This window comes from Parambassis ranga, unplaced genomic scaffold, assembly GCF_900634625.1.
Source record: "Parambassis ranga unplaced genomic scaffold, fParRan2.1 scaffold_22_arrow_ctg1, whole genome shotgun sequence".
In the NCBI taxonomy this organism is placed as follows: Eukaryota; Metazoa; Chordata; class Actinopteri; family Ambassidae; genus Parambassis; species Parambassis ranga.
Window position 1 is genome coordinate 788,780 of NW_021144778.1, and position 9,403 is coordinate 798,182.

Below are 9,403 nucleotides of genomic sequence, written 5' to 3' on the forward strand. Positions count from 1 at the left end.
TACATTAAACAATCATTAATCATTAACATCACATTAAAGTTTCATTTTCAGAAAATAGCAGCAGCAGCCTGTCCAGTTAGGATCAACACTGATTGTGGATCAGTTTCAGCTGCTGTTGTGCAAATGGAACAGACAACAGGTGGAAATGAGAGGCAGTTATCAAGACAGCCCCTATAAAGGAGAGGTTCTGCTTCTCAGGAGGGTCACACCCTAATACAAGACCACTTCCTGTTATGCAACAAATACACTTTATGATTCAATGTTGAGCTAATGCCACAGCCACAGAAAGACATTTCTCCCAGCTGCTAGACAGCAAGCCTTATCTAGACATGGAGGACAGTGATATGCAAAGTGTTCAATCTTTGTTGACACAATTGGAAGAAATCTTTGTTCATATCTTTACCAATGTCAAACTGCTGACAGTCGGCCGTGTAGAGGAGGAGAAGAAGATCCATGAGAAGCAGGTTCCATGGTGTAATAATTAGCACTCTGGACTTTGACTCCAGCGAACCTTTTGTTTGGACGGTAATACTGGTGTCCTAATCTAACAGTAGTCATAGTAGTCAACAGTCAGTAGTTGGTGTAAAATAATTGTCATCAGTGTGTTTCACAGTGTTCTGGTGATGGATTAGAAACATTTAAGTTTGAATTCTAAAATTTGTGTTGAACTGCCCGATTGCCCTTTTTTTCCTCAACCTGTGACGTCTGCGGAACTGCGATCACTCACCTGCTCCTGCCCGGGACGTTAAAAAGAAGCAAAGACACAAAGAAAGACTCAGAGAGACACTGCAGCGCTACCACGCAGCTGTGGACCTTTCAAAAGCAAAAGCATTGAAGGCATTCAGTGCCACAATGGAGAGATGTGGATCTTGAGGAGCTGCGTGAATTCCTGGGGCTGCTGATCCTGGGCGGCATGTACCGGTCCAGACACGAGTCCATGAAGAGCCTCTGGGATGAAACAACAGGGAGGGTCATTTTTGCAGCCAAGACGTCCCAAAAAAGTGGTCCTCCTCAGTACAAAACTCTTTTTCATAATAAGAAGGTTGTGTGTAAATGTATTCAAACCATCTGAGCATTTCTTTTTCAGATGTGTGGTACATACTCGTGCCGGCGCAAGACACCGAGAGGGCCAATGTGCATTTTATATCACATGCTGGACATGTCTTGCTTCAATGCTTTTGTACTCTTTGTGGCTGTCGATCCTGCATGGAACAGCCAGAAAACCTGGTCCTTCAGGAAGAAGGAAGAAGGAAAAGAAGAAGAAGAAGAAGAGGAAGAAAAAGAAGGGCCAGGGCCATCTAAAAGCCGCAAGCAGTGCACTTTGTGCTTCCAGCGCAGACGTGTGTGGAGCCAGTGTGCCAAATGTGGGACCCATGTCTGCAAAATGCGTCATGATGTCATCTGCAGTGATTGCCTTAAAATGTTAAAAAATATTTCAAAAGAAGAAAAAAAAATGTTCAATGTCTAATTACGTCTGAAGTTATTTAAAAAACAATTTGATGCAGTGAAATTAAAAAATATTTATATAAAAATATTTATATATGACATTGTTTTTTTTTTAAAGTTTATGGGAGGACAAGGTTCCCATTGATGATCTGATAGTGAGAGAACTTGATGCTCTCCTTCATATCTGCATCCTTGACTCTTGGTAATGGCAGGTATATGGTTTCACACAAAATATGTGATACAAATTAGAGTCATTTTTAACAATGACAAAAAAACATAACACATCCACACAATCTCACTGTATAATGCTAAGCTATTGTTTCCTTGACAGCTATTATGTAGAAGAAGTTGAGCAGTTCAGGAGGGTTGACGAGGGAGAAACGTGCGATCTCATGGATGGAAAAATGTGCAGTGGGTGCAGGAAGTATTCAGACCCCCTTAAATGTTATATTGCAGCGATTTGCTAAAATCATTGAAGTTCGTTTTTCCTCATTAATGTCCACACAGCTCCCCATACTGACAGAAACACACAGTTGTTGACATGTTTGCAGATGTATTAAAAAGTCAAAGTGAAATATTGTGTGTGTGTGTATTGTGAGTGTCTTGCTCAGATTGCAGTGATTAAAGTCCCCAAGGAATATAACAAGCATAAAAAATAATTGTTGAAATTCACGGGGCAAACGAAGTAAGGGCGGAGTGAGACAGACAGCAGTTCAATGTTCTTCTTACTTCTCCCGAATCACAACGGTGTTACAGTACCTCTGATTGACAGAGACCCCCCACACCCCCTCACACTGTGAATCACCCAGGAAGGGGAGGACATAGAAGAGACACATATCAGCCCCAGTGGCCTAATGGATAAGGCACTGGCCTCCTAAGCCAGGGATTGTGGGTTGTGTCCAGCTGTGTCCAGAGGTCAGTGGGCCAATGTTTTCCCTAAACTCCACATGTCAGTGTGTGTCAGCAGCTCACTGTTCATGAGCACTACGCTGCACAGTGAACTGATATACACTCTAAAAACTATAAGCAGGCTCTACTCAACGTCTTTGGTGAAACATTTTTACACTTCAAAATATTAAGTAAATTAATATTAAATAAAGAGATGTTTGTTTCAAATAAGACAAGTTAAAGCTGTGCCTGTTTTTATTGCACAATCAAACTAATTTCATGACAAATAGCCTATATCATAGAATTTTAGTCGACTAAAACCAGACTAAAAGTTAAAAAATGTTGATGACTAAAATGTGACTAAAATCAAATAACATTTTAGTCACAAGACTAAAATAAAAACTAAATCAAAAATTGCTGCCAAAATTAACACTGATATGACTACACATACTTATAGTTATGCTTACAATGAAGTTTTAACTACCAAATAATTTAATTGTCAGAAACAGAACTCAGCCTCATAAATATCCATTTTTACAGTGAGCTCCCAAGGAGCCATGCACAATCACTACCTTCACATAAAATAAACCACATCATAAAGTGCTGCTTACCTTTCAGAGGAAGAAAACTTCTGAAAGCAATATGGCGCCCTGCACAAACTTCTCTCAGCAACTACGGTGTCACTGAAGAAAAGTGCAGCATGTGAGCTGTCACTCCAACCAAACCAACCGTGCCTCTGCGCCACCTGCTGGCCAACCGGAACAGACTTAGTATACTAGATGGAAGCTGCAGCAGGATTGGCTGATGACTGATCACAGGTGTGAACAATCAAACCTGCGAATGAAATGGAAAACAAGTAAAGGAGCACCAACACCAAACTGGACAGGACAAACTGGACAAGACCATGCACTCATGGACAGAACCAACCTGGGTCGTCAGACTCTTCATCGTTACCTTTGCCGGTTGTTGTGGCCGAGTGGTTAAGGCGATGGACTTAGAAATCCATTGGGGTTTCCCCACGCAGGTTCGAATCCTGCCAACAACGGTTCTTTTCATCTCCAAGATCACTTTATGCCCCTCCATCGTTTACACTTAACAAGTCTGATGTGTTAACAACGGGCTCTATGAAAAAGTGCTGCCATTTATATTGACTGTCTGAGGACCAAACCCTGGCACAGTCCATCTGACACTTCCAAAAACTATCATTTTAAAAACGCTGGACCGAGAGCAACTGGTGTGCAATGAGGAGGCAAAGGATAAAACGTCCCAGCACATTTCAAACCCAGTTTCACCCTGAGGCAGAGACTGCTTCACCTTAAGGACAAAACACCTGGGAAAGGCAGATCTCAAGGTACTACAATAGTCAGAATGATTCATCATGTGGTGACCAGATGAAAAATCTCATCTCTGGCTCAAGACTTGTTGAGATAGCATAGACAGACACACTCTGAGTCTGTCCACATCAGTGTCAGTGAAGATTTAAGATTGTTTATTAAGTGTTCATCCTTGAGATTTTCCAAACTTGTTGTGGACAGCACGCTTTTCATGTCAGGATGGCCGAGCGGTCCAAGGCGCTGCGTTCAAGCTGGGGAACATTCGTCCGTCTAAGATGGGGAAGAAGGGGGGAGAAGGGGGGAAAAGAAAAGAAGAGAAAAGAAGAGGAAAAAGAGGGGAAAAAGGGAAAAATGAAAAAAGAAAGGAAAGCTGTGGAAACATATCTAATTTATGTACGTATTTCAGGATGCAGAAACTCAAATTGACACTTTTAGGATTTTACTTTGGACCACAGCTTGGATTCGAACCGGCGACCACAGGAATGCTAGTGTTGATCTGCATCTGCTACATTTTTGGCATCATTTTTACAAATGGACATATGGATAAACGTTTTAACAGTCTGCCTAAAGTAAACGGAGTGTTACTATTAAGCAGGGACTCTCCCGTGTTTACCTTTGTTGCATAATACAGACCACAGACACTTGAATGAGACTGTTTCCGGTTTATTAACTCAAAATCATATTTTCTTACATCCCAAATAACGCTGTAATCCGACCCATATTTACAAATAAATGTCCCTTCAGTCCCGATCAAAAAGTAACAGGCAAACAGGCAAACAAACAAAAAACTCCTCCTGGTGAACCCCACGCGGGATCCTCTCTCTCCCTGGGCGATCCTTGTCCATAAAAAAATGGTTATTGTCCGTATTTTTTTTCGCATCACGGGTCCCTCTTACTCTCCCCGTTTTCCCGTTTTCCTTCTCCTGTCTGCCACCGCTGTCCTTGGCGTCTCTCCTCCCCTGATGACAGTCCTTCGTCTCCTTTCACTCACAGCATGTCAGCTGGCAAAATAGATCACCCGACCCCCGCTGTCCTCACAACAATATAAAATAAAATATTACAAAGAATGCCGTCGCCTTGAGCGGCCTTTCTCTATAGGTAATAGGCATTAAGGGACAATGTTTATTTACAGGAAGACATTTCTATATGGCAATACACCATAAAATCTAAATAAAAACATTACTTATGTGGTAGTGCTTAAACGTGGGTGGAAATACTTTGATTCTCAGGTTTTAAACACTGCACCTTAAATAACATTAGTAAGCACCGAGTGGCAAAAGCAAAATCCACTTTGTGTAACGACCGTAACTCAACAAATCTATAAAAACGTGAACACAGTACAAGAGTTTACATGACACACAAACGTAAAATAGTGTCACACGGCGCTGTAGCAAGTGTTTAATTACCGTACTGACTGTTTTTCTCGCTAGCTAGTGCAGAATGAATGACGACCGGTATGCGCCATACTGATTCTCTGCTCCAACATTTGTCCACCGTGATTGGTCAAATGTTGGAAATGTTGGACAGTGGGGAAGAAATCCGCTAGCTTATTGGGCGCACCTCCAGCAATTGAAGGCTTGTGATTGGCTCTTGTGTCCAACATTTTCCAACATTGTACGGACGATCCTTCGCCAGCTGGCGTTCAGGTCGCAGTCTCCACTGGAGGCGTGGGTTCAAATCCCACTCCTGACAGTTCCTCCTCTGGAGGAGAAATAAGTTTTCATTTAAAACGCTGACTGATCTAACCCAGACCACAAAATCCAATTGAATGATTTCATCTGTTACGATAATATTAAAGGTAACAGCTGAGACGTTGGACAAAACTTTCAGGGGTTCTTCCTGTTTTTTCTTGCCACTGTTGCTCTTAAGGAGGGTCAGTCTCTGGCTCCAATCGGATGACATCACAGGTCACTGTCGGTTTAGGGGTTTAATTCCAGAATTTTGTCTACCATTCCGGAATCCTGCCTATCATTCTGGAATGGGTGGATGGATGTCTATTCCAGAATGCTGCCTCTCATTCTAGATTTCTGCCTTTCATTTGGGAATGCTTTCTTTCATTCTGGAATGCTTTTCATTCTAGTCGTTTCGCCACTCTATATTGGTGAAACCAAACAACCACTACACAGAAGGATGGCACAGCACAGGAGAGCCACCTCCTCAGGACAAGACTCAGCAGTTCACCTCCACCTCAAAGACAGTGGTCATTCCTTTGAGGATAATAATGTCCAAATCCTAGACAGGGAGGACAGATGGTATGAAAGAGGAGTCAAAGAAGCGTCTATGTGAAATTGGAAAAACCCTCTCTAAACAGAGGGGGAGGGCTGAGGCATCAGCTCTCACCTGTTTACAACTCTTCCTAGCAGACTTCACTCCCACTCAAACTCTAACGATGGGCCGTCAACTAGTGAGGCAACAGCTCTCACCTGATCACAACCCTGTCCCTTCATCCCAGAGTTTCTGGTCGTTAACTGGCCATTAACCAACTATAGCAGGGGTCGGTAACCCGCGGCTCTAGAGCCGCATGTAGCTCTTTAGCGCTGTCCTAGTGGCTCCCTGGAGCTTTTTCAAAAATGTTTGAAAATGGAAAAAGATGGGGGAAGGAAATTTGTTTGTTTTAATATGGTTTCTGTAGGAGGACAAACATGACACAAACATTCTTAACGTTTTCCAATGCTGTAAAAATGTTTAGAATAAATATTCAATTTCAACATTTCTGTCAACGAAGATTTGCGTCATAGCCTGCGATACACGTTTCTATCAGCAGGGCGGGATGCCAGGCAGGTGGCTGTTGTAAACAAACCGGTGGCTGTGTGATGGGCCATGGATCCCAAAGGACCGAATCATTTGCATTCATTGCCAATGCGGAAGGATTGCCTGAATGTTTGCTCTGTAGCGAGAAGTTGTCAAATAACAAACAGAGTAGAAGTGGATTGCATCTCCAAACATGAACTACATCAAATCAAAAATCAATCAAATCAAAATATTGCACCCGCCTCACAGATGAGAGCTTGCAGTCCTGCGTCAAGATTAAAGTTACATCTTACATGCCCGATGTTGAGAAGCTGACCATTGATGTCCGAAAACAGACGTCACATTAAACGGGTAAGAACACAATCCTGTCATAGGCACATATTTAGTAACGAAGTGGCTGTTTCTATAAAGTGATTTCTGATTTTCGTCAGTATATATGTGGGATGACACTTGGGGATATTATTGTGTTTTGTTGCTCAGGTCCGAGGGTAGCTGCGTTGGTTGCGTGCCAAAAGAGAAGAGGATGCTGCTTCGTTTTACCCTTGCACTGACTTGCTTGGTATTTGCACAGAAATCAAACTTAAACTGTATGAATTAGATTTTATATACTTTACCTTTTCAAAAGGCTGCTGTTTTATTTTTATAAATGCAGGCTGCGTTTTATTGCACTCTGTTTGTTGCCCAGATAAGGGGCACGTTATGCACGTTCCATTTTGTTGTTGTTTTTTCGAATCCTCAAAATAAAAATGACATCAAAAATCTGATTTCTTCATTGCATTTCTTTAATTTCATCAAAGCAATGAAACATAATTCATTCATATTGTAATGGAGTTGTCGTACAACAGAGCAGTCACGTGGTGCCTCATTCCCTGATGTGCTGCAGGGAAAATAAACATGTAATCATGAAGGTTATGTATTTGTAGCCAACTTAGTCATTTTGATAGTAGGCTAATATAGCTAATATAGATACATACAGCATGTGTTGCCTTTATTATAAGGCTTATATAAGGCTTTTAATTTTTTGTGGCTCCAGACATATTTGTTTTTTGTTTTTTTGGTCCAATATGGCTCTTTCAACATTTTGGGTTGCCGAACCCTGAACTATAGGGATCGTAGTCATGTGAGCTCCTGCAAGATCCACCCACAGAGGTCCTGAACACATAAAACTCGGATTCCCAACCAGAAAAGTAGCAGAACTGAAGAAGCCACTTGGGGAAGTGGCGAAACGTCTTCAAAAAACAATCCTTGATTGACTTTGTGGCTGTGGCATTAGCTCAACATTGAATCATAAAGTGTATTTGTTGCATAACAGGAAGTGGTCAGTGGAAACTGAATTGAATTGAATTGAGAAGCAGAACCTCTCCTTTATAGGGGTTGGTAATTGTCTCGCATTGGACAGAAATGAAAACTGTGTTTAGATAAGCAAAGATGCTAGCAGGTTAACAGTACTGCAGTGGTTAAACCCGATGGGCCGCTGAAGGGCTGAAAACGTGCAGGCACTATTACTTCAAATTCTGACACGGCCATGTTTGTAGTCCAATGAAAGAGGACAAGCTACTGAATTGAATGGTATAAAAAATCTAATGGACTACAATACCCAGCTGACATAAAATCCCTGCGTAAAGACTAGATGCAACAACACTAACGCTAGTGCGCGTAGGTGTTTGTGGAGGTTGTAGTTGCTTTAGTGTGCTTCAGTGACTTTTGGTGAATTTCAGTGAGTTTCAGTGAGTGTCAGAGGTTTTTTTTAGGTTGTTAGCTAGCTTATCTCTTCTTCTTACTGCGTCGAGAGGGGCATGGAGCAGAATTTCAATGGCAGGGATTTCCGGATTTGTTTGACCCCGTTGCCAGCCAGTTGAATGTTGGAAAAGATGGACCCAGTTTATGAGTAAGTTTTGTACATTTATTTTGAAGTGTAAACTATTTGTTGCTAATAAAAATGATTTATTATATATATACATATACACAGTATAGTATACAGCAGGGTGGTAGTTGGGGTGAGAGAGGAGGATGCAGAGGATAGTGGTGATGATTCACTGTGGCAACCCCTAAGGGAACAGCTGAGCAGAGATGAAGGATGATTCAATCCTATTCAATACTGTCTTTACATATTTTTTACATAATGTGTATGTTTCAATATGTATGCAATTACAGATAAAAATAAGTGTTATTATTTTCATAGCCAATAAGAGGGAAGAGCCCAGATGGGCCTGGGACCTGGCTTTCCTCTTCAGCGAGGTCCCAGGCCCATCTGGGCTCAACGCTGAGGCATCACCTCTCCTTGTTGTTATTGTATTTTTCTTACTTTACATTTGGTTGGACTTTCATTATTTTACATTAGTTATTAGTTATGATAATAAAAACTGCTCTATTTGGAGACAAAATTATACATTTTGATGTTTTTGATTTTACACTGTGCATAATGGTAGAAGTTGATGAAGTACAAGGTAAAATTCATACCCAAAAGCTCCAGTAGATGGCAATAGACTAGTGAAATGGATGTAAGTTGTATTTTTCAGCCACTTCCCATTGGAAATGATAAGTAACCTATTTGGCAATGTGGTGCCAAATTGTGCCAGAGTGTCCGCCTGGTGATATCCTTACTAAAACCTTTGTGAAGACTTTGCTCTTTGTTCAAATTCTATCAAATTTGGTATATTTGTAGCCAAGGGATAGCTGAATGTGATCAATGGCATCTGTGTACATAGAATCATTGTTAGCATACTGTTTTCTTCTGTCAAACAGGAAAAAAACTCAGGCGAGGATAGAAATGTTACATTTCTCATTTAGTTTATTGTAATTCACTCAGGCATACTAATAGACACAATATTTTAAACACTGGAAATGCATTTTCCGAGGTCCCTGGATGTTCCTAGACACCAAGAACATGCATAATGCACATTATTATTGTCTTTTTAGGTGATTTTTTTTTTCTTTTAGGGTTTAAAGGGTTAACATCTGAATGTACAAAGTACAAAGCTTTC

At 41.2% G+C, this 9,403-nt stretch overlaps 1 non-coding gene across 1 annotated transcript; it reads left to right on the forward strand.

Annotated features, from left to right (window-relative positions):
* Positions 1–3,296: 3,296 nt before the first annotated feature.
* Positions 3,297–3,379, forward strand: trnal-uag (transfer RNA leucine (anticodon UAG)). Its single transcript has one exon. It is a non-coding gene; the product is annotated as a tRNA-Leu (tRNA).
* The last annotated feature ends 6,024 nt before the right edge of the window (positions 3,380–9,403 follow it).